This window comes from Ovis aries, chromosome X (genome assembly GCF_016772045.2).
Source record: "Ovis aries strain OAR_USU_Benz2616 breed Rambouillet chromosome X, ARS-UI_Ramb_v3.0, whole genome shotgun sequence".
Lineage (NCBI taxonomy): Eukaryota > Metazoa > Chordata > Mammalia > Artiodactyla > Bovidae > Ovis > Ovis aries.
In genome coordinates this window covers 25,072,439-25,097,687 of record NC_056080.1, presented here as the reverse complement: position 1 = coordinate 25,097,687, position 25,249 = coordinate 25,072,439, and positions in this window count along the sequence as shown.

Sequence of the window (25,249 nt, the reverse complement as noted above, 5' to 3'; positions counted from 1 at the left end):
TAAGCTTTTCTAATCAGGTTGATTTTTTGCTATTGAGCTTTAGGAGTTACTCGAATATTTTGGATATTAAGCTATTATTGAAGATACAGATTCCAAATATTTTCTGCCATTCAGTAGATTGTCTTTGTACCTTTTTTATTTCCTTTGCTTTGCAAAAGCTTTTCTAGTTCAATGTAGTCACTTGCCTGTTTTTGCTTTTGTTGTTGTTTTTTGTTTTGTTTTCAAATCCAAAAATTTCATTGACAAGGCTGAAGTCCTAAAGTTTGTCCCCTATGTATTATTTTAGGAGTTAATAGAAGATAAGTGTCCAGTTTTCCCAACACCATTTGTTAAAAATCTTACCTTTGCACATGGTGTATTCTTGGTGCCATTTTCTACATGTATGTGGGGTGGGGGATTTATTTCTGCATTGTGTTCTGTTCCATTGATTTCTTTTTATACTGTAATTACTGTTGTTTTATAGCACATTATGAAATCAGGAAGTATGATGCTTACAGATTTGTTCTTCTTCAAAATTTGTTTGGTATTTGGATCGTTTGTGGTTCCATATGAATTTTAAGAATATGTTTTATTTTCCAGTAGGAAAAACTGTCATGGAATTTTGATGGGTTTACATTGAATGTATAAATCACTTTGGGTAGCATGGACATGTTAACAATTTTAAGTATTCGTATTCATGGACGTGGATTTCCTTCCATTTATTTATGCCTTTAATTTCTTTCAGCAGTGTTTTAATTGTTTAGTATAAAAGTCTTTTACCTCCTTAGTTAACTTTATTTCTAAGTATTTGATTCTTTTTCATGTTATTGTCAATGAGAAGGTCTAAAAATTTCTTTTGGTGGCAGTTTGTTGTTACTGTTCAGAAACACAATTTTTTTTAACTTTGTATTTTATAGTGGAGTATAGTAGATGAACAATGTTGTAACAGTTTCAGGTACACAGAAAAGTGATTCAGCTACAAATATACAGGTGTCCATTCTTTTTCAAATTCTTTACCCATAATAACACTGAGCAGAGCTCCCTGTGCCATACAGCCAGCCCCCATCAGCCATCCACTTTAAATACAGCAATGTGTACATATCAAACTGAAATTGTCCTACCATTTCCCACCCCCAACCTTTCCTCCCTCATGACCCCAAGTTCATTCCCAAAGTCTGAGTCTGTGTTGTAAATAAGTTTATTTGTATCATTTCTTTAGATTTTGCATATAAGCAATATCATATGATATTTCTCTTTCTCTTATTTCACTCATGATGGCAAACTCTCGGTCTATCCATATTGTTGCAAATGGCATTTCACTCTTTTTAATGGCTGAGTAATATCCTGCTGCATATATACACACCACATCTTCTTTATCCATTGCTCTGCTGATGGACATTTAGGCTAGTTCCATGTCTTGGCTATTGTAAACAGTGGAGCAACGAACACTGGGGTGCATGTAGGCTTTAGGTAAGTTTTTTAAGGAGCCTCCATACTGTTCTCTATAGTGGCTGTACCCAATTACATTCCCACCCACAATGTAGAAGGGTTCCTTTTTCTCCACACCTCTCCAGAAATTTGTGGATTTTTTTTCATAATGGCCATTTGGACTGGTGTGAGGTGATAGTTTTGGGTGGTTTGTTGTGATGACATGAAGCCACATGAGCTGCTTGGAAGTTCTGGAGACTAATCCCTTGTCAGTCACATTATTGGCAAATAGTTTCTCACATTCTGTGGTCTGTCTTTTCGTGTTGTGTACAGTTTCCTTTGCTATGCAGAAGCTTTTGAATTTAATGAGGATCCCTTTGTTTATTTGTTTTTATTTCCATTCTTTTTTCATTACTCTGGGAAGCGGATCCACAAAGATATTGCTGCAGTGTATGTCAGGCTGCTCTGCCTGTTTTCCTCTAGCAGTCTTGTGTTTTTTAATGTAGCTAAGGGTTTATCCATTTTGTGTGCCTCTCAAGAAACCAGCTCTGAGTTCTGTTGTTTGTGTTTTCTGTTATATACTGTTTTAATGAAGTACAAACAACAGAATGATTCAATATTTTTACGGATTACAGAGCATGACAGGTTATGACAAGATGGTGGCTTTAATTCCTGTGCTGTACAATCCACACTTGTTGCTCTTCTATACATAGTTTCTCTCTTAATACCCAAGCTTTTCTAGTTCTCTTTCTTTATGGTTTGATTTTCTTCAGTAGTATGCTGATATTCCTTGGCTTTCCATTTCTGAGCTGGAGGTGTTTGATTTGTGCTTACCAGGGGGTTCATATATGTTGACGTGTAACCATCTACTTCTCCTAAATTGGTAGTCATTTAAGCTGACACTCACTGTAGAAGATGTACACTTGTACCCCCTCCATTTTGTGTTTCTGATGTCTTATTGTATGGTTGATTTTTTTAACCTTTTTTCAAATTTTTATTTATTTTACTTTACAATACTGTATTGGTTTTGCCATACATCAACATGAGTCCACCATGGGTGTACATGAGTTCCCAATCCTGAACCCGCCTTCCACCTCCCTCCCCATACCATCCCTCTGGGTTATCCCAGTGCACCAACCCCAAGCATCCTGTATCCTGCATCAAACCTAGACTGGCGATTCGTTTCTTATATGATATTATACATGTTTCAATGCCATTCTCCCAAATCATCCCACCCTCTCCCTCTCCCACAGGAGTCCAAAAGTCTGTTCTGTGTCTCTTTGCTGTCTCGCATACAGGGTTATCGTTACCATCTTTCTAAATTCCATATATATGTGTTAGTATACTGTATTGGTGTTTTTCTTTCTGGTTTACTTCACTCTGTATAATAGGCTCCAGTTTCATCCACCTCATTAGAACTGATTCAGATGTATTCTTTTTGATGTCTGAGTAATACTCCATTGTGTATATGTACCACAGCTTTCTTATCCATTCATCTGTTGATGGACATCTAAGTTGCTTCCATGTCCTGGCTATTATAAACAGTGCTGCAATGAACATCGGGGTACACGTGTCTCTTTCAATTCTAGTTTCCTTGGTGTGTATGCCCAGCAGTGGGATTGCTGGGTCATAAGGCAGTTCTATTTCCAGTTTTTAAGGAATCTCCACACCTTTTAAGGTAGATATTGGCTAATGAAGTAGTTGATCCTCAGTCCTTACTACATCTGTGAGTAGGAGTTTCCCTTTTCCATGGCTTTTTACTTTTCCACTTAGAGATGACCCTTCACCCCTTCATTTAGGATAAGTTTAGCAGTGTTTACTAACTTACAAACTTAAGTTTGCTAACTTAGTTGTTTGCTTCTTTGTTTTCTCTTTCCATTCTAAATGGTAATCTTGCTGTGTAGAGTCATGTTGGTGTCTCCATTTCAGCACTTAGAATATCCATCCTGCCACTCCCTTCTGCCCTGTAAAGTTTCTGCAGCAAAGTTAGTTGACAGTCTTACAGAAGTTCCCTTGTGTATGACTTTTTCTCTTGCTGCCTGTAGAATTCTAACTTTGGCCATTTCAATTATGACACATACTGGTGTGGGTCAGTTTGGGACCCTCTGTGCTTGCTGGGGATTTTAGGTAAGTTTTGGACTATGGTTCAAGGTAACCAAAAAAGCTCAGAAACACCAATTTTTCCTTTTTCAGTTGTTTCTGTCAAGCACAGGAGTTTGTACCATCCTGGCCAGAAGGAGCTCACTGCACTGAAAATGGCTGAACAGGTTTCCATAGCTGGGTTTGATTGTTTGTGATGAGTTTCAAATTTAGAATATGAAAGTAATTGAGCTGTGCTCAATATACTTTGCTCTCACAAATTGTCTTCTAAAGCTGTCTGTGTATAAGTCTGTCTTCTTTATGACTCAGCATGATTTCTACTTTTTAATGGAGCCATTCCTATGCTCTGTAAAGTCAGGGTATTTGTCAGAGCAAAGAGAGAATCAGAAGCTAAGTGTTTGAGAGTTCCTAGTTGGTGTAGTGATTAGGCAATTGCTTGGTAATGCAGGGGTCATAAGTTTGATTCCACAGCTAAGGAGAGCTATGGAAACTTACTTACCTTACTCTCCTAAGCTCTCCTTAGAACACTGTAGTTCACAGCAAGAAAGTCTCCTCAGCTTTCCTTAGAACACTATAGTTCAGAGTAAGTCAGTCTCCTTAGCTGTCTTAGAACACTATAGTTCAGAGCTAAGAGTCTCCTTAGCTCTCTTAAGTCCTCCTTAGAACATGTTAGTTCAGAGTAAGAACTTCTCCTTAGTTCTCCTTGCTCTCCTTAGCTGTCCTTAGCTCTCTTAGAACACTATAGTTCAGACTAAGTAAGTCTCCTTAGCCCTCTTTAGCTCTCTTAGCTCTCTTTAGCCCTCCTTAGTCCTCAAACACGTTAGTTCAGAATAAGAACGTCTCCTTAGCTCTCCTTACTCTCCATACCTCTCCTTAGATGCCTTTAGCCCTCCTTAGAACACTAAGTCAGGGTATGTAAGTAAGGGTACATAAGTCTCCTAGACCTATCGTGTTCTAAGGAGAGCTAAAGAAACTTATTTACTCTGAACTATAGTGTTCTAAGGAAAGCTAAAGGAGACATACTTATTCTGACCTATATTGTTCAAAGGAGACCAAAGGAGAGCTAAGGGGACTTACTTTTCCCAAGCAAGTGTTCTAAGGACAGCAAAGGAGACTTATTTACCCCAAGCAAGTCTGCTAAGGAGAGCTAAGGAGAAATAAGGAAACTTACTTACTCCAGCAAGTGTACTAAGGAAAGCAAAGGAGACTTACTTACCCAAAGTAAAGTGTTCCAAGGAAAGCTGAAGAGAGTTTTGGAGAGCTATCCTAGTAAAGTAATGCTCAAAATTCTCCAAGCCAGGCTTCAGCAATGCATGAACCGTGAACTCCCTGACATTCAAGCTGGTTTTAGAAAAGGCAGAGGAACCAGAGATCAAATTGTCAACATCCGCTGGATCATGGAAAAAGCAAGAGAGTTCCAGAAAAACATCTATTTCTGCCTTATTGGCTATGCCAAAGCCTTTGACTGTGTGGATCACCATAAACTATGGAAAATTCTGAAAGAGATGGGAATACCAGACCACCTGACCTGCCTCTTGTGAAATCTGTATGCAGGTCAGGAAGCAACAGTTAGAGCTGGACATGGAACAACAGACTGGTTCCAAATAGGAAAAGGAGTACGTCAAGGCTGTATATCGTCACCCTGCTTATTTAATTTATATACAGAGTACATCATGAGAAATGCTGGACTGGAAGCAACACAAGCTGGAATCAAGATTGCCAGGAGAAATATCAATGACCTCAGATATGCAGATGACACCACCCTTATGGCAGAAAGTGAAGAGGAACTAAAAAGCGTCTTGATGAAAGTGAAAGAGGATAGCGAAAAAGTTGGCTTAAAGCTCAACGTTCAGAAAACGAAGATCATGGCATCTGGTCCCATCACTTCATGGGAAATAGATGGGGAAACAGTGGAAACAGTGTCAGACTTTATTTTTGGGGGGCTCCAAAATCACTGCAGATGGTGACTGCAACCATGAAATTAAAAGATGCTTACTCCTTGGAAGAAAAGTTATGACCAACCTAGATAGTATATTCAAAAGCAGAGACATTACTTTACTGACTAAGGTCCATCTAGTCAAGGCTATGGTTTTTCCTGTGGTCATGTATGGATGTTAGAGTTGGACTGTGAAGAAGGCTGAGCACCAAAGAATTGATGCTTTTGAACAATGGTGTTGGAGAAGACTCTTGAGAGTCCCTTGGACTGCAAGGAAATCCAACCAGTCTATTCTGAAGGAGATCAACCCTGGGATTTCTTTGGAAGGAATGATGCTAAAGCTGAAGCTCCAGTACTTTGGCCACCTCATGTGAAGTGTTGACTCATTGGAAAAGACTCTGATGCTGGGAGGGATTGGGGGCAGGAGGAGAAGGGGACGACTGAGGTTGAGATGGCTGGATGGCATCACGGATTCGATGGACATGAGTCTGAGTGAACTCCGGGAGATGGTGATGGACAGGGAGGCCTGGCGTGCTGCGATTCATGGGGTCACAAAGAGTTGGACGCAACTGAACTGAACTGAAGGAGACCTACTTACCCCAAGCAAGTCTTCTAAGGAGAGCTATGGAGAGCTAAGGAGATGTACTTACCCAAGCAAGTGTTCCAAGGAGAGCTAAGAAGAAATAAGGAAACTTACTTACTCCAGCAAACGTACTAAAAGGAGTAAAGGAGCCTTACTTACCCTAAGCAAGTCTCTAAGGACGGCTAAGGAGACTTACTTACCCCAAGCTGAAGAGAGCTTTGGAGAGCTAATGAGACTTACTTACCCCAAGCAAGTCTTCTAAGGAGAGCTATGGAGAGCTGAGACATACTTACCCAAGCAAGTGTGCTAAAGAGATATAAGGAAACTTACTTACTCCAGCAAGTGTACTAAGGAGAGCAAAGGAGACTTACCCTGAGCATAGTGTTCTCTGGAGAGTTAAGAGCTATGGAGCACTAAGAAGACTTACTTACCCCCAGCAAGTGTTCTAAGGAGAGCTTGGGTTGTCCCTGGTACCTCAGTTAGTAAAGAATCCACCTGCAATCCAGGAGACCATTGTTTGATTCCTGTTTCAGGAAGATCTGCTGGAGAAGTGATAGGCCACCACCCCAGTATCCTTGGCTGAATTGATGCTTTTGAACTGTGGTGTTGAAGAAGACTCTTCAGAGTTGCTAGGACTATGAGGAGATCAAACCAGTCAATCCTAAAGGAAATCAGTCCTGAATATTCATTAGATGGACTGATGCTGAAGGTGAAGCTCCAATACTTTGACCACCTGATGTAAAAACTGACTAATTGGAAAAGACCCTGATGCTGGGAAAGATTGAAGGCAGGAGAAGAAGGGGATGACAGAGGATGAGATCATTGGATGGCATCACAGACTCGATAGACATGAGTTTGAACAAGCTGCAGGAGTTGATGATGGACAGGGAAGCCTAGCATGCTGCAGTCCATCGGGTCACAAAGAATTTAACACAACTGACTGACTGAACTGAACTAAACTGAAGGAGGGATAAGGAGACTTTCTTACCCCAAGCTTGTGTTCTAAAGAGAGCTAAGGAGAGCTATGGAGACTTATGCAACACAGTCTGCTTTGGAGAGCTACAGAGAATTCAAGAGACTTACTTACCCTGACATAGTGTTCTTAGGAGAGCTAAGGACAGCTAAGAAGACTGACTTACCCTAACCAAGTGTTCTAAGGAGAGCTAATGAGCACTAAGGAGAGCTTAGGAGAGGCTGCACAAGTTGGTTTCCAATACTTTTTATTTCACATATTTAATTCAGTTGGACGTCAAATGAATTAAACAATAAGCAGAAGCCTGGTGTGCTGTAGTACATGGGGTCATCAAGAGTCAAACATGACTGAGGGACTGAGCACTAAGTCCAATTACTGCACTTCTCATAAGAGAAAGGATAGGGAAAACTTGGACATGGATACTTTTCCCACACAGACCCAGAGGACACAGACACAGAAGAAGGCCATGTGGGGTTGAAAACAAAGACTGCAGTCACTTTCTCATAATCCACGGAATGGATGCCAGAAGCACCATACATTGGAAGAAGCCAAAAAAGTATTCTTGCCTAGAACCTTTGGAGTGAGTGTAGATGGATTTCACACTTCTAGACTTCACAAGTACAAGAGAGTACATTTCTGTTACCTTAAGCCACAAAGTTTGTGGTACTTTGTTACAACAAGGCTAGGAAACTAATACAAGTGTAAGGGTAGTTTTGCAGATACAAGAAGCCTGTAAGTGAATGGCAATTATTAGCTAAAACATTTCCTTCCAAACTGTCTCTTGATTACATATTAAACAGTTTTCCTTGTTAATAACAAAATGATTGAGAACAGTTCCCAGCTTAAATTGTCACAGAGTAAAAATATGAAGTTGGAAATATTTTAATGCATCTTTACTGATTAAATCTGATCCTTAAAGATTCTTGTAAAGACTGTTTATTTTGTCCATTTCCCAAAGGTTATGTTGATGGAGTAAGAGAAGATGGAGCTCACCACTACCATGAATCACCACCCCCATACCCCTGTTAAAACCAACACATCAAAAATTCATCTATATGTGTAAAACTTCTCACTGACAACTAACTGGCAACTAGCAAAAGGATTCTGGTATAACCAATGCTATAAGAAAGATAGACACATAATTAGCAAGGAAGGGAAGAAAAGCAATTATATCAGAGCCTGTGTCCCTGGGAGGGAACTGAGAGGAAAGGGGAGATGACATGGGCAGACACCTACTCTGGGGAGTGAGCGGTTCAAGGCCCAGAGCGGGTACCCCAGCCCTGGGTTCCTCCACGGAGGAGGCAAACCTGCTTGACTGGTTGGAGGGCCACTGGGGCAATTAGAAGTGCTGTGGGAAGCCTGGACTCTGCATGGGAGGAGGCTCCATTCCTTGCATAGCTCCCGAGGCAGGGTGGAGAGACGTCAGCTCTAGCACCTACCAGGTTTCTCAGAACCGCCTAACCGCACACCTCGGCCCAAGCTGAGTGAATCTTCCATGACTGAGCTATGCTGAACTCCATGCCACAGTATAACACAGGCTCTGCTGCGTTCATAACCAGGGAAAACAATCAACCACATGAGGCAGAGCTGGGATGGGCTGGCAGTGGCCATCGTTGGCATTACTAAAGCACCACCTCAGAAGCCACCCCTATCTCAGAAAGCAGCCAGTCCACCACACCTCACTGGCCTTCCCCCTACACTCGGAGCAATCCTGTGGGGCCTCTGGCACTGCAGAGTGCTCCCACAACAGGGTGGGAGCGGGGGAGGGGGTACAGTGATTTGCTCTTAGAGACAAAGAGAACTTGCCCCAGAGGCAGGTCAGAGAAAGGTCCCCTTTGGCGGCTGTCAGGTTTCCTGCAACCACCATGCTGCACAGTACAACACTGGCTATGGTCCTTCCATAACCAGGGGGAGAGACTTGATCAGAGGACACAGGAGACCCGATCCCAGGGCAGAGCCTGGGGAGCAGTGGCAGCCACTATGGGCACTTCCTCAAGTGGCACTCCAGAGGCCACCAGAGATACCTGACAGTAGCCACTGCACTGGAGAAGGAAATGGCAACCCACTCCAGTACTCTTGCCTGGAGAATCCCAGGGACGGCCAAGCCTGGTGGGCTGCCGTCTATGGGGTCACACAGAGTCGGACACGACTGAAGCAACTTAGCAGCAGCAGCAGCCACTCCACCACAGCTCACCCCTAATTTCTTACTCATAAGCCCACATGAGAGCCTGCCACCCCTGCGGAGGAGGTGGTGGCAAAGCCTGAGGGCAGTAAGCGACTGTGAGCAACAGAGAGCACTTGAAGCCAAGGCTGCGTCTGAGTGGGGACATGGATGGCTGCACAGTCAGTCCAATGGATCTCTATCTGGGCACGGGCCCCCCTTGCTTCAGCACTCCCTTTCTCTGGGGCAAAGATCTCAGTGTGGGGAGAGGGAAATACATATCCATATGCAAGCAGCATACATTCCTATGCTGTGCTTAGTCACTCAGTCATGTCTGACTCTTTGCGACCTGAAGGACTACAGCCCACCAGCCTCCTCTGTCTAAGGGGATTCTCCAGGCAAGAATACTGGAGTGGGTTGCCATGCCCTCATATATTCCTATCTCCTGTAATAAAATAACAATATGATCCTGCAATCCCACTTGGGGACATGTATCTGGAGATATTATTGTATCTGAATTAAATATGTGAAATAATATCTGGAGATACAAGAAGCCTGTAAGTGAATGGCATTTATTAGCTAAAACATTTCCATAGTCCAAAAGGATATATATGTACCCCAATGCTCATTGTAGCACTATTCATAGCCAAGACATGGAAACAATCAATGTCTATTGCCAGATGGGTAGATACAGAAGATGTGTTACATATATACAATGGAATATCACTCAGCCCTTGAAAAGAATGAAATAATGCTATTTGTAGCAACATGGATGACCTAAAGGTTATCATACTGAGTAAAGACAGAAAGAGAAAGACATATCACTTATGTGGAATGTAAAATATGACACAAATGAACCTGTCTTCAAAACAGACTCTAAGACATAAGGAATGGACATGATTGCCAAGGGGGAGGGAGGGCTGGTGGTAGAGGGATGGATTGAAGTTTTGGATTAGCAGAGTCAAACTACTATATATAGAATGGATAAGCAATAAGGTCCTATTGTATAGCACAGGGAACTATATTCAATATCCAGTGATAAACCATAACAGAAAATAATATGAAAAAGATATATATATATATATATATATATGTCACTGCTGTACAGCAGAAATTAAACTGAAGTCAACTATACAATAAGAAATTTTTAAAGTATTATTTTAACATCAAAAACTATCCCATTATAATACTTACTACATAATTATCTCACTCTACTTGGGACTTTGCATTTTTGAACTTTGATTGCTAGCATATTAAACCATCATTTGTTATATATTTGTTTAGCAGCTGAATCCTGCTTGTCCCTGACTAGGAACAGTGGTTCTTCAAGTGATTCATTAGCACCACCTAGAAACTTGTTAAAGAGCACATGCCAGCCCTGCACCAAATTTCCTGGGCCAGACTCTCTAGGGTAGTATCCAGCAAGCCCTCCTGGGATTCCAATGGTCACTGAGGTTTGAGAATCACTGAGATAAAGAATACTGGATGCATAAGTGATGATCACTAGGAATCAATGAAATTTAGTTGAAAGCACTACTTTCTTTTCCAACTGTTAGTTAAATGCTCAAATATTTTGATGGCAAAATGGAATGTGATGTGTGATAATCATAAAGACTAAGTAACCTTAAAATTCTGATGCCAAACACTTGACATGTGTTCTACACAGAAAGTATTGGCAAGAGCTTAATACTGAATTGATTAATCAATCAGAAGACAACGGTTTAGTGAAACATAAGGTTGAAACATAGGACTTCCCTGATAGCTCAGTTGGTAAAAGAATCCACCTGCAATGCAGGAGACCCCAGTTCAATTCCTGGGTGGAGAAGATCCACTAGAGAAGGGATAGGCTACCCATTCTAGTATTCTTGGGCTTCCCTTGTGACTCAGTTGGTAAAGAATCCACCTGCAACGTGGGAGACCTGGGTTTGATCCCTGGGTTGGGAAGGTCCCCTGGAGAAGGGAACAGCTACCCACTGTAGTATTCCAGACTGGAGAATTCCATGGACTGTATAGTGCATGGGGTTGCAAAGAGTCAAACACTACTGAGCGACTTTCACTTTTTCAAGGTTGAAATATCTGTACGTTGAAGGCCTACAAGGAACAATTAAACAACTGAAAGCATTAGGCCTTATTTTAAAATATACAGTAATTATTTATTCATGCTTATTAAATTTTTCAGTGTTCTTGTTATTGAATAATGTTGCAGAAATACATAAACTATTTCAAAATACAGACAATAATCCAGTCACTTAAGTTAAAAAGGTATGTAAAGTGAAAACAAAACCTAAAATGGGCTCGTACTATTAAATCTTTGGTTGCATTCATAGTTTGTTTCCTATGTAGTGGAATAAATTTATGGGAACATTTAGTAAAAACCACAGAAATTAAAACTCAGTATTAAGGTTACTCACTGACCTTCCCTCAATTTTTCATTTTGTAAGGATCAGTGCAATGTTATTTTCTGGTATTTCTGCAGACTTTTGCTTTCTGAGCTCTATGTCCTTCTTGAAGCTCTCCCCTTCTACTTTCATGACTTCCTTCTCTGATATCAGAGTCTGTTTTGCTTTTTTTTTATATAAAAAAAAAGAAGAAGAAGAAGAAGAAGATCTTGCTGCGGTCTCTTCCTCTACTTCTTGCCTGTGTCGACCAGGTATATAATGACTTAAATTTTTGGAAACTTTACTCTTAGATTTCTATTGAAAAAGACACTGATGCTTTCGCTCCTATCTAAAACCTTATACCTAATTTTTAAGCACAAATTAGGAAATCATATTTTAATGTCATCATTTAATTCAAATAATCCAGGATTTGGAAAGGTAAATTAGTAACTCATTCTCCAACATCTTTCTGATCCCAACTCTGTATTTCTGTTAAAGGCAGCTTTATTGAGCCACTCTCCAATCACAGCACTGCTTTCAAGTTCCCTTTTGATCTTCTTTAGCTAAATAATCTTGAAAACAGTTCATTCCTTTCTCTTCTCTTGCATGCCCACTGCTAGGATCTTCGTCAAGGTTCTGACCTAGGACATGAAGCAAGGTAAAACCTAGTTTTCTGCCATCTCTTTGTCTTTTGAAGATCTCTTTTTATGGGCCCCTGCTATATGATTTCTGTTCCTAAAAAATATGATTCAATCATGTTTCTACCATACTTAAACCTTTTACTAGAACTTTCCTGTATCAGGGAGGAAAAGATTTTCCTCTTCCCTTCAAGTTTCTTCCAGCAGGTATAAGAATTCAATTGACATGCAAGGTTACCAGGCAAAAATCAAAGAAATGTTTAAAAACATATACACATCGGAGAGACCCTACAAAATTAATTGGCAAAATGGCCAAAACCCTCACTTAAAATACTACTGTTAGTTAAAGGCAAAAGAAAATGTTGTGGGTAGTGGTTTGAGACTTCAAAAGTAAGGAAGGCCTTCACATGGAGATGGAAAAGCAAATGTTAGGTAAACCAGTGTTTGCTGGGCCTTGCAGAGACCATGGGACACAGAGTGGACTCCAGGCTGCCCTAGAGTTTCCCCCACCACAGCTCACCCACATTCTTTGCAGGGATCTCTGGTGATAGCTCTATTGCGGAGCACTGTCTAAATGATTTTAGGCAGTTAGGAGGAAGGTCAAAGTTTTTTCCTGAGTGTTTTGGGCCTTGGGTATTTTCAGCTTGAAATAATCCACAGGCCAAAGAAATTTTAGGGTGGTAAGTTGTTCCCCAATAGCTTCAAACAAGATTCATCCAAAAAGCAATGCCTGGAATTTAAGAACTTCCAGACAGTACTATTTAAATTATATAGTGATACATAGTTTATGGGGCTTCCCAGTGGTAGAGAATCCGCCTGCAGTGCATGGGTCAGGAAGATCCCCTGGAGGAAGAATGTCTACCCACATAGTTTATAAAGACTTTCTATGCATTTTAATCATTTATCTTTCCCCCAACTTTGAGCTGTGTGTGAAAAATTAGAAAATTATGCCTCAGATTCTACAACAGTGATCAAGTCTAAATTGGGGCTGGGTCCTTTAGTTTTTTACTTTTTGAAATACAAATGGTTCCCAGTTTTATTGTGGTATCAATGGCAAATCAAAATGGTATATATTTAGGTTGTACAATGTGAATATTTTGAGAGGTACGATTGATCATTTAATCTATAATACATACACAATGTGAAATGATTACCACAATCAAGCTAATTAACACATCCACCAATTTACATTGTTACCATTTGTGTGCCTGTGGTGAGAATACTTAATCTACTCTCAGCAAATTTCAAGTGTAAAATACAGCATTACCTCTAATCATCATACTATATATTGGAAATACATTTTCTTCATATATCACTCCTTATGGCTTCTAATGAGGAACTGAGCGCAACCTCTTAGAAATATGTGTTTAATTATTACAATTAATCTTCTGTGGGCATGATTTATCTGACCTCAAAGAGAGCTATAAGAATGTTTTCTATCAAAAATATGTAAAAATTTATTTAGATCTAATACACTAACTCAGTTCCAACTGGTCAAAAGTGAACTTCACTTGCTTTTCAGAAAGAAGAAAACTGAAGTACAGGAGAGAATTCCTGACCAACCACATAAATGAAACAGACTCTGGACCTATATTTTGTGCACTGGCTTTGGATTCAGGCACTCCACCCAAAGTGAGGCTGTCAGATCACTTGGATCAAAGGAGAGAGATGAGTGAGATAGTTCAGGGTAATGGATTAGGAGAGTAACACTATTTTCAATGATCTTTCTTCAGTGTGCAGTAAAAAAAAATGTAACTTAAGTTCTCTATTTATTATTGGAAAGAGATTATTCTATCTCATTTGGCAACTTGAGTGGATTTGAATTTATTTTATCATGTTAGCACCTTTTTTTCTTACGAAAGGAGGATTCCAATTTTATCTCAAAAATCAACTTAATCACCTCCCACCTGTATTAGATTTGATTCCCCAGTAACAGAACTCTGGCAGGACATTGTGGTGCAGATGGCTTATTTGAGAAGTAAGCCCGGGAAGGCTAAGAACTGGGAAACTGACGCAAGAAATGAAGAGTCAGGTGAGTTAAGAAGGGGTTACTGCTATGAGCAACTGGATCTCAATCTCACTGTGGAAACTCTTAGATACTGCGTAGAACAGATCTCAGATTATCCTACTGAGGAATTAGAAAGCTGGCACGTGTATTTACCACTCCTGATTGTCAAAGGTTGAGGGATATCCATGGAAGTGTTTAATCCCTAGAATTTCTTGGTGGGCCTGAGTCAGTTCAGTACAGTTCAGTCGCTCAGTCGTGTCTGACTCTTTGCGACCCCGTGAACCGCTGAACGCCAGGCCTCCCTGTTCATCACCATCTCCCGGAGTTCACTCAGACTCACGTCCATCGAGTTTCTGATGCCAACCAGCCATCTCATCCTCGGTCATCCCCTTCTCCTCCTGCCCTCAATCCCTCCCAGCATGAGAGTTTTTTCAAATGAGTCAACTCTTTGCATGAGGTGGCCAAAGTACTGGAGTTTCAGCTTTAGCATCATTCCTTCAAAGAAATCCCAGGGTTGATCTCCTTCAGAATGGACTGGTTGGATCTCCTTGCAGTCCAAGGGACTCTCAAGAGTCTTCTCCAACACAACAGTTCAAAAGCATCAATTCTTCAGCACTCAGCCTTCTTCACAGTCCAACTCTCACATCCAAACATGACCACAGGAAAAAACATAGCCTTGACTAGATGGACCTTAGTCAGCAAAGTAATGTCTCTGCTTTTGAATATGCTATCTTGGTTGGTCATAACTTTTCTTCCAAGGAGTAAGTGTCTTTTAATTTCATGGCTGCAGTCACCATCTGCAGTGATTCTGGAGCCCCCAAAAATAAAGTCTGACATCATTTCCACTGTTTCCCCATCTATTTCCCATGAAGTGATGGGACCAGATGCCATGATCTTCGTTTTCTGAATGTTGAGCTTTAAGCCAACTTTTTGCTATCCTCTTTCACTTTCTTCGAGAGGCTTTTTAGCTCCTCTTCACTTTCTGCCATAAGAGTAGTGTCATCTGCATATCTGAGGTTATTGATATTTCTCCTGGCAATCTTGATTCCAGCTTGTGTTGCTTCCAGTCCAGCGTTTCTCATGATGTACTCTGCGTATAAGTTAAATAAGCAGGGTGACAAGATACAGCCTTGACGTACTCCTTTTCCTATTTGGAACCAGTCTGTTGTTCCATGTCCAGTTCTAACTGTTGCTTCCTGACCTGCATACAGATTTCGCAAGAGGCAGGTCAGGTGGCCTGGTATTCCCATCTCTTTCAGAATTTTCCACAGTTTCTTGTGATCCACACAGTCAAAGGCTTTGGCATACTCAATAAAGCAGAAATAGATGTTTTTCTGGAACTCTCTTGCTTTTTCCATGATCCAGTGGATGTTGGCAATTTGATCTCTGGTTCCTCTGCCTTTTCTAAAACCAGCTTGAACGTCAGGGAGTTCATGGTTCACATATTGCTGAAGCCTGGCTTGGAGAATTTTAAGCATTACTTTACTAGCATGTGAGATGAGTGCAATGGTGTGGTACTTTGAGCATTCTTTGGCATTGCCTTTCTTTGGGATTGGAATGAAAACTGACCTTTTCCAGTCCTGTGGCCACTGCTGAGTTTTCCAAATTTGCTGGCATATTGAGTGCAGCACTTTCACAGCATCATCTTTCAGGATTTGAAACAGCTCAACTGGAATTCCATCACCTCCACTAGCTTTGTTCATAGTGGTGCTTTCTAAGGCCCACTTGACTTCACATTCCAAGATGTCTGGTTCTAGATTAGTGATCACATCATCATCACTATCTGGGTCGTGAAGATCTTTTTTGTACAGTTCTTCTGTGTATTCTTGCCAACTCTTCTTAATATCTTCTGCTTCTGTTAGGTCCATACCATTTCTGTCCTTTATCGAGCCCATCTTTGCATGAAATGTTCCCTTGGTATCTCTAATTTTCTTGAAGAGATCTCTAGTCTTTCCCATGCTGTTGTTTTCCTCTATTTCTTTGCATTGATCACTGAAGAAGGCTTTCTTATCTCTTCTTGCTATTCTTTGGAACTCTGTATTTAGATGCCTATATCTTTTCTTTTCTCCTTTGTTTTTCGCCTCTCTTCTCTTCATAGCTGTTTGTAAGGCCTCCCCAGACAGCCATTTTGCTTTTTTGCATTTCTTTTCCATGGGGATGGCCTTGATCCCTGTCTCCTGTACAATGTCATGAACCTCATTCCATAGTTCATCAGGCACTGTATCTATCTGATCTAGGCCCTTAAATCTATTTCTCACTTCCACTGTATAATCATAAGGGATTTGATTTAGGCCATACCTGAATGGTCTAGTGGTTTTCCCTACTTTCTTCCATTTAATTCTGAATTTGGTAATAAGGAGTTCATGATCTGAGCCACAGTCAGCTGCTGGTCTTGCTTTTGTTGACTATAAAAAGAGCTTCTCCATCTTTGGCTGCAAAAAATATAATCAATCTGATTTTGGTGTTGACCATCTGGTGATGTCCATGTGTAGTGTCTTCTCTTGTGTGGTTGGAAGAGGGTGTTTGCTATGACCAGTGCATTTTCTTGGCAGAACACTGTTAGTCTTTGCCCTGCTTCATTCTGCATTCCAAGGCCAAATTTGCCTGTTACTCCAGGTGTTTCTTGGCTTCCTACTTTTGCATTCCAGTCCCCTATAATGAAAAGGACATCTTTTTTGGGTGTTAGTTCTACAAGGTCTTATAGGTCTTCATAAAACAGTTCAACTTCAGCTTCTTCAGCATTACTGGTTGGGGCATAGACTTGGATAACTGTGATATTGAATGGTTTGCCTTGGAGATGAACAGAGATCATTCTGTCATTTTTGAGATTGCATCCAAGTACTGCATTTTGGACTCTTTTGTTGACCATGATGGCTACTCCATTTCTTCTGAGGGATTCCTGCCCACAGTAGTAGATATAATGGTCATCTGAGTTAAATTCACCCATTCCAGTCCAGTTTAGTTCTCTGATTCCTAGAATGTCGACGTTCACCCTTGCCATCTCTTGTTTGACCACTTCCAATTTGCCTTGATTCGTGGACCTTGACATTCCAGGTTCCTATGCAATATTTCTCTTTACAGCATCGGATCTTGCTTCTATCACCAGTCACATCCACAACTGGGTATTGTTTTTGCTTTGGCTCCATCCCTTCATTCTTTCTGGAGTTATTTCTCCACTGATCTCCAGTAGCATATTGGGCACCTACTGACCTGGGGAGTTCCTCTTTTGGTATCCTATTATATTGCCTTTTCATACTGTTCATGGGGTTCTCAAGGCAAGAATACTGAAGTGGCTTGCCATTCCCTTCTCCAGTGGACCAAGTTCTGTCAGACCTCTCCACCATGACCTGCCCGTCTTGGGTTGAATGCAGTCTTACAAATAGGCAGCTGCACCCAAGAAAGCTCTCAGAGAAGCAAAGAGATAAACACTGGAGGTGAGACTTTCAATGTGTGTATAGAAAACAGACTACAGTGCCTGCAACTGAACTGAGAAGAGACATTGGGAGAAATATCTCAGCAAATCAACTGTGTCTTATAGTTTATTTGAAAAAAAAAAAACACATTTCCTTGGAATCTATGTACTAAGTGTCAGGAACATATTGGGAAGATACAAGTCAGCAAAACCAGAAATCTGGCCTCCATTACATAATTAGTCCTCTACTTCAGTCCCCAACCAAATGATCTCCACCGAGATGAATTTTATTCCAAAATATTTTCTGATGTATTTTCCTCTGTGATTTTTTTTCCAGTCAATGCCCTGCTTTAGGCTCTGATCATACTTATTCACATGGACTACTGCAGCTATCTGTTAATGTAGTCTTCCTTTCAGTACCACCCTCCTTAGAATCTTTCAAAGATTCTCACAATCAAAACTTTAATCCGTGGCCTATTTGTTCATCATTTTCTGCCCTCCATCCCATATGAAGTATATGGTTTATCCATGTCCAGACACTTTGTGTCCTAAATTCATCAGGTGATATACAGTCTTTGTGCACATTCTAATCTCCTCCTAAGAATACATCTCCACGTCTTAGTAGCAACTGCTACAAACATATTTTATTTTCTAATTCACTCCTGTCAGTTCAGGTGATCTCTCTATTGACCCTGCTTATTTTCCAAAAATTTACTATTAACAGAATACTTCATCACACTATATGGTGGATATTTGCTCTCCAACTCATTCATTAACTCCTTTAAGACAAAGATTTTTGTACTTCATGTTGGCACCCATGTCTCAAACCCTGAAATTTGTGTTGGTAATAATGTTGTATGTATATGGCTTAATGAAAGGCAATAATACCCTAACTGCAAAGAAATCAAATAACAAGGCATGTTGTCTGCTCTTTAGGAACTTGCTCTCTGATTTTGGGAACTTTAACTACTTAGCAGAGCATTATATATAACAAGTGCAGAGTCCTTCCCATTGAATTCTTCAGTTCAGTTCAGTTCACTCAGCCATGTCCGACTCTTTGCGACCCCATGAATCGCAGCACGCCAGGCCTCCTATCCATCACCAACTCCTGGAGTTCACTCAGACTCATGTCCACCGAGTCAGTGATGCCATCCAGCCATCTCATTCTCTGTCATTCCCTTCTCCTCCTGCCCCCAATCCCTCCCAGCATCAGAGTCTTTTCCAATAAGTCAACACTTCACATGAGGTGGCCAAAGTACTGGAGTTTCAGCTTTAGCATCATCATTCCTTCCAAAGAAATCCCAGGGCTGATCTCCTTCAGAATGGACTGGTTGGATCTCCTTGCAGTCCAAGGGACTCTCAAGAGTCTTCTCTATCACCACAGTTCAAAAGCATCAATTCTTCGGCACTCAGCTTTCCTCACAGTCCAACTCTCATATCCATACATGAACACAGGAAAAACCATAGCCTTGACTAGATGGACCTTTGTTGGCAAAGTAATGTCTCTGCTTTTGAATATGCTACCTAGGTTGGTCATAACTTTTCTTCCAAGGAGTAAGCATCTTTTAATTTCATGGCTGCAGACACCATCTGCAGTGACTTTGGAGCCCCCAAAATAAAGTCTGACACTGTTTCCACTGTTTCCCCATCTATTTGCCATGAAGATGGCATCCATGATCTTCATTTTCTGAATGTTGAGCTTTAGGCCAACTTTTTCACTCTTCTCTTACAAAACAAGATCTCATTAGAAATACTCACATTAAACCAAATTTCCCTGATATTAGCAACAGGCTTATTTCTGGGTAATTATGGTCCTAATTTTCTCCCATTATTCCTGCTGAGTCTCACTACAATCTTTCTTAACGTTGAGACACATATATGCTCCATCTGATTAAAACATAAATTTTAGCATCAAGGAGGCACAAGAGTTTAGAATTCCATGGTTCTCTTTATCTTTGATTCATTTCATTAATGCTCATAATACAGGATTTAAAACAGAAAGAGACAGCTGGAAAAAGGTTTCTTTCTGATTTTATTTAGGGATTGCTTCCTAATGCTGGAAAATAGCACCATTTTCATGACTCATCTTCTGTAACCCTTGTATAAACATGTAAAGGAAGTAAGATGTCAGTGCATTTATAGCAATAAAACATTATTACTAGCATTGTTGTGGGCTCCTTTATTTGATTTACAAATCCAAACTTTTTTAATAGAAGGCTAGTCAAATACTTCCCACCTGATAAGACTAACATAAGTATTACTGACAAGATCATTGTATTGACACAGAGTTCACCTTGACCGAACATTACACAGACTCCTCTGAACCCTTTTGCAACAAGGACTTACACACAGAAAGCTGATACACTGCAACAGACAGCAAAACACAAACAAACCAATTAAAAAATAGGCTGAGGTCCTAAATATGCATTTCTCCACAGAAGAAATACAAAGGGCAAACAGGCACAAGAAAAGAAACTCAAGATCGATAAAAATTAGAGACAGGTAAATCAAAACTTTGGAGAAGGCAATGGTACCCTACTCCAGTAGTCTTGCCTGGAAAATCCCATGGGCAGAGGAGCCTGGTTGGCTGCCATCTATGGGGTCGCTAAGAGTCGGACACGACTGAGTGACTTCACTTTCACTTTTCACTTTCATGCATTGGAGAAGGAAATGGCAACCCACTCCAGTGTTCTTGCCTGGAGAATCCCAGGGACGGGGAGCCTGGTGGGCTGCCATCTATGGGGTCGCACAGAATCTGACACGACTGAAGCGACTTAGCAGCAGCAGCAAATCAAAACTATTATGTGGTAAAACTTCACACTGGTTAGCATGGACATCGTTAAATAACTCTACAAATACAAATGCTCAAAAGGATGTAGAAATGACTCCTACACTCTTGCTGGAAACGGAACCTTCTATGGCCACTAAAGAAAATGGAAAAGTGAACATTAATTAATAGCCATATGACCCAACAACCCAACTCCTGGGCATATATCCAGACAAAACTCTAATTTAGAATGGTACATGAATACCTATGTTCATCAGAGCACAATTCACAATGCCCTAGAAGTGGAAACAACATCAATTTTTATTGACACATGAATGGATGAAGAAGCTGTGCTACATACTTAAAACAGAATGCTACTCAGTCATAAAACAACAAAATCATAACCTTTGTAGCAAGTTCAAAGCAACTAGAGATTAGCCTACTTAGACTTGTATGTACAAACATAAACCCCTCCCTCAGGATATCTCTTTCATGTGAAATCTAAAAGATGATACACAGATCTACCTACAAAATGGAAACAGACTCAGGGAGATGGAAAACAGATGTGTGGTTGCCAAGGGAAATGGTCCTGGGGGATGGTTGGAGTGTAAGGTATTGGCTAGCAAATGTCAGCTCTGATATGTGGAATGGATTAACACCAAGGTTCTAGTATATAGCACAAAGACTGATACAAAGTGTCCTAGGAGAAACCGTGATGGAAAACAACATTTTAACATAGAATATGTATGCATGCACTGATATATATAGACATATATATATATACACCTACACCACTGAATTGCTTTGCTTTACAACTGAAATTAACAGAAGCAAGTAAGTCAACTATACCTCAAGTATTAAAAAAAAAAAATGAAATGGTGGCGGGGGGGTGGGTGGGACACAAAACCTAACCAAGGTTTAGTCACACTGCTTCCTATTGGCTGTCAGACATTTGCAGATATTCTCAACAAGCAGGACACTGGAAGAACAATTGTACACCACTTCAGACATTCAGAAAGGATCCAACAAGGTTTGTACAGGGAGGTTACTTTCTGAGATTTATGAATAAAACAAAAAAGGCTATTACCAAATGAAGATGAAGAAAATCAACAGTGATGGCACAAAAACACAGATTTCCTAGAGAACTAGTAAAAGCTAGGTGTGCCAAGGCATCCTTCAGTTGGTGCCCCAATGTTCAAAGAACCAAAACTGGTGCCATCCATGCATCCAGGTTGAAGAAATTTAGTACATTAACATAATAAAGTGCCGGGGTCCAGCTCCGGTGGATCCAGGGTAATTCGAAGGGGAGACGAAATCAGCGTCCTAGGAATTAATTGCTTAATTAAAGATATAGAGGGAGATTAAAAAGAAATAGTATAGTAGGAAAATTAGTGGAGAAAAAGAGGCTGAATAACTTGGTTTACATGGGATACCAATAAAATTCCAAGACAAGAAATTTGCACCATCTACATTGGGCCATCGGCGTCACTTGAATATCGGAAGGTGCCCCTCCTTGGGCTCCTTCTCACGTGGAACTTAAAAGCCAGGGCAAGTAAGTAGACGTGGTGAGCACCCATGCTCCAGATGGGGATTCAGCCAGAAAAACGGGGAGCAAGAAAGAAACGACATGGGGGAATCAGTCTTTCCAGAAACTGATCCCATTTCTTTATTTTTTAGGTTTGCTTATATACCTTTTGTTACACATAGAGACAAATGGAAATTTTAAAGTCACATGGGGGTCAGCAGTCCTGACCTTTATCAAAATCAGGTGATTCATATAAATGTATAAAAAAAAGGTCTTAGGGGTTTTACATCATCTTCTGGCAATGAGGCCTGCTGACATTTTATAACCCTTTCTTTCTGATAACGGTCAGTTAACCAGAAAACTTATTTTTTCCAAGGGTGTTTTTTCTTACACCAAGCACCACCCTCCAAATAAAGTTGCATTCCTATAGGGTGAGGGTGTAGTGGGTTACCATCAAGAAAGGAATTTATTTAACCTAAGGTTAACATGATTAATCTTAAAGGTTAATACTTATTTCTCCTATATGCTAGTTATATTCATTATAAGGGCAGGGAATATGGAGATTTAGCAGCAAACATCAGCCCAACAAATGAAAACCCTTCACCAATGTTCCCCTTAAGATCTATTTAGTCTTAAGATAGTGATAAAGTTACATTTTTACATAGCAAAGACACAGTGATTTATAACAAAGTACAGTGATCTATAACAAAAGAGAAAATTCATTAACTCAAAAAGTCTAGTATTGCTAACATCAAAAACTACTATATTTCCTTTTGTATATTCCAAATACATTAATATATTCCCAGGTGCTTAAGGATACGGAGGCCTGGCAGCAATCATTGACTCAACAATGAGAAAAGCCCTATGCTAATTAAGATTTTCAAAATACTCCAAACTCTCTGTGCTGTTTATGGTTGAGAGGTAGTAAACAATCACGTGCATAGTGGCAGGAGTGTGGATAATCCTGTCACACAAGCTAGTCTGCCAGCAGAGAGGTTTGACCTGAGACACCCTTGTCACACCCAGGGCAGGGAATTAGCAGCAATTATTGGCACAACAAATGAAAAACCCTTTACCAATATAATTCCTAACAAACCCACTATACTAATAATTTCTAACTTCCCAAAAGAATCTGACGAACCTGTACAGGCAGGCTAGATAACCTTCAGAGGAGTTCTTAAGTTGAAACACTCTTGTCAAGCCCAGGAATTTTTGTTGACTTGGAGCTGTAAGTTAACTCCTTCTCTGAGAGAGGTAATGGGGGTCAGCCTCCTGTAAAGTCAGAGGTATAGGTGAGAGCGTGAAACAGTAAAGTAGGTAGACTTTGGTTTAGGGGGTAGATGCTCGGGAACAGGGGGTTTCCTGAGGCTCGATCCGCCTTTGCGTATGCCGAAGCCTCCTTCCTCATGACCTTTGCCATGGGCGGAGTTCCTCACACTGGCTCCCAGCAATAAAGTCAGGGGGATTCTTCTCCACTAACCATGACATACCAGGTAAGAGATATTGGAAAAAAAAAAAAAAACAACTTGTATCTTTGAAAATAGCATGCCCAAATTAAAATATTTAGCAACAAACTTGACCAGGAAGGACAGACACCTCTAAGTTGAGAAACTAAACTAAAATTAAAGGAAACTAGATGATTCAAAGAAATGAAATGATCTTGCATGCTCATGGATTTGGAATAATTAAGATTTTTAGGAGGCACTCTCCTGAAAGCACCCTACAGTTTTCATGTGACCCCTCTCAAGTTACCCATAACTTTTTACACAGAACAACTACAAATAATGTGAAATATCAACAAATAATCTTACAGCTTATGGAGGGCCATTGAAGACCCAGAATTCCCAAAGCCATCCTGAATAAAAAGAACAAAGCAGGAGGCAAAACCCTCCCAGACTTTGGAAACTACTACGATGGTACAGTAATGCCAATACTCTGATACTAGCACAAAAAGAGACTTACAAATAAAGGGCACAGGAAAGAGAGCTCAGAAATGAACCCACACACCTAAACTCAAAGGATCTTCCACAAAAAAGTCAAGAATATACACTGGGCAAATGACAGTCTTTTCAGTCAGTTGTGTAGGCAAACTTTGACAGCCCCATGGGACTCTGCCAAGTTAGAACACACCCACTTATCATATCATGGAAGTCAGTTCAAGATGGCTTCAAGACTGAATCATAAGCCATGACACCATAAAACTCCATGAAAAGATCAACTATGCCAATCAAACTGACATAGAAAGGAACAATATCTACTTTAGGTCAGTCAACCCAGGCAACAGAAATAAAAACAAAATACATAAATGAGACAGAAACTAACACACTTTTCAACCACAAAGGAAAACAGTAAAAAAGAGAAAAAGACAACCAGCAGATGGAATGGATTAGGATCAATCTATTAGGAATGGATGCAACAGATGAGAATTGATTTCATTTCCAAGATGCACAAACAGCTCATACACCTCCACAGCAAAATACAAACAACCCAATGAAGAAACACCCTGAGGACCTAAAAGGCATTTCTCCACAGAAGAAGTACAAAAGGGCCAATAGACACATGAAAGGAATCTCAAGATCACTAAGTATGAGAGAAACACAAATCAAAACTACAATGTGGTAATACCACACACTGGTCAGCACAACCATCATCAGATATTCCACAAATAACAAATGCTCATGAGGAAGTTTCAATGCCTCCCCCACTCTTGCTGGGGATGGAAACATCTACAGCCACTATGGAAAACAAAAAACAGAACACGTAATTGTCATTTGACCCAACAATCCCACGCCTGGACATATATCCAGACAAAACTCTAATCCTGAAAGATAACAGCATGTCTTTGTTCCTCACAGCCTAATTCACAACACCCTATATGGGGAAACAACCTCAATGCTTAGTTACAGCTGAACAGATAAAGAAACTGTGGTACATACTTACAATGCAATACTACTCAGTCATAAAAAAGAACAAAATCATACCCTTTGTAGCAACTTGAAAGCAACTAGAGATTAGCCTACCTATGTTCCTATGTACAAACACAAACCCCTCAGGATATCTCTTTCACATGTAATCTAAAAGATGACACATGGATCTACCTACTAAGTGGAAACAGACCCAGGGAGATAGTCAACAGACGTGCAGTAGCCAGGGGAAAAGGTCTCGGGGGCTTGATGGAGTGTGAGGTTTGGACTAGCAGATGTCAGCTCTGATATGTGGAATGGATTAACACCAAGGTTCCAGTATATAGCACAGAGACTGATACATATTACCCTAGGATAAACCATGATGGAAAGGAACAGTTAACATTGAATATATATGTATGTAGACATTGTGTGTAGGCTTTCCTGGTGGCCCAGCT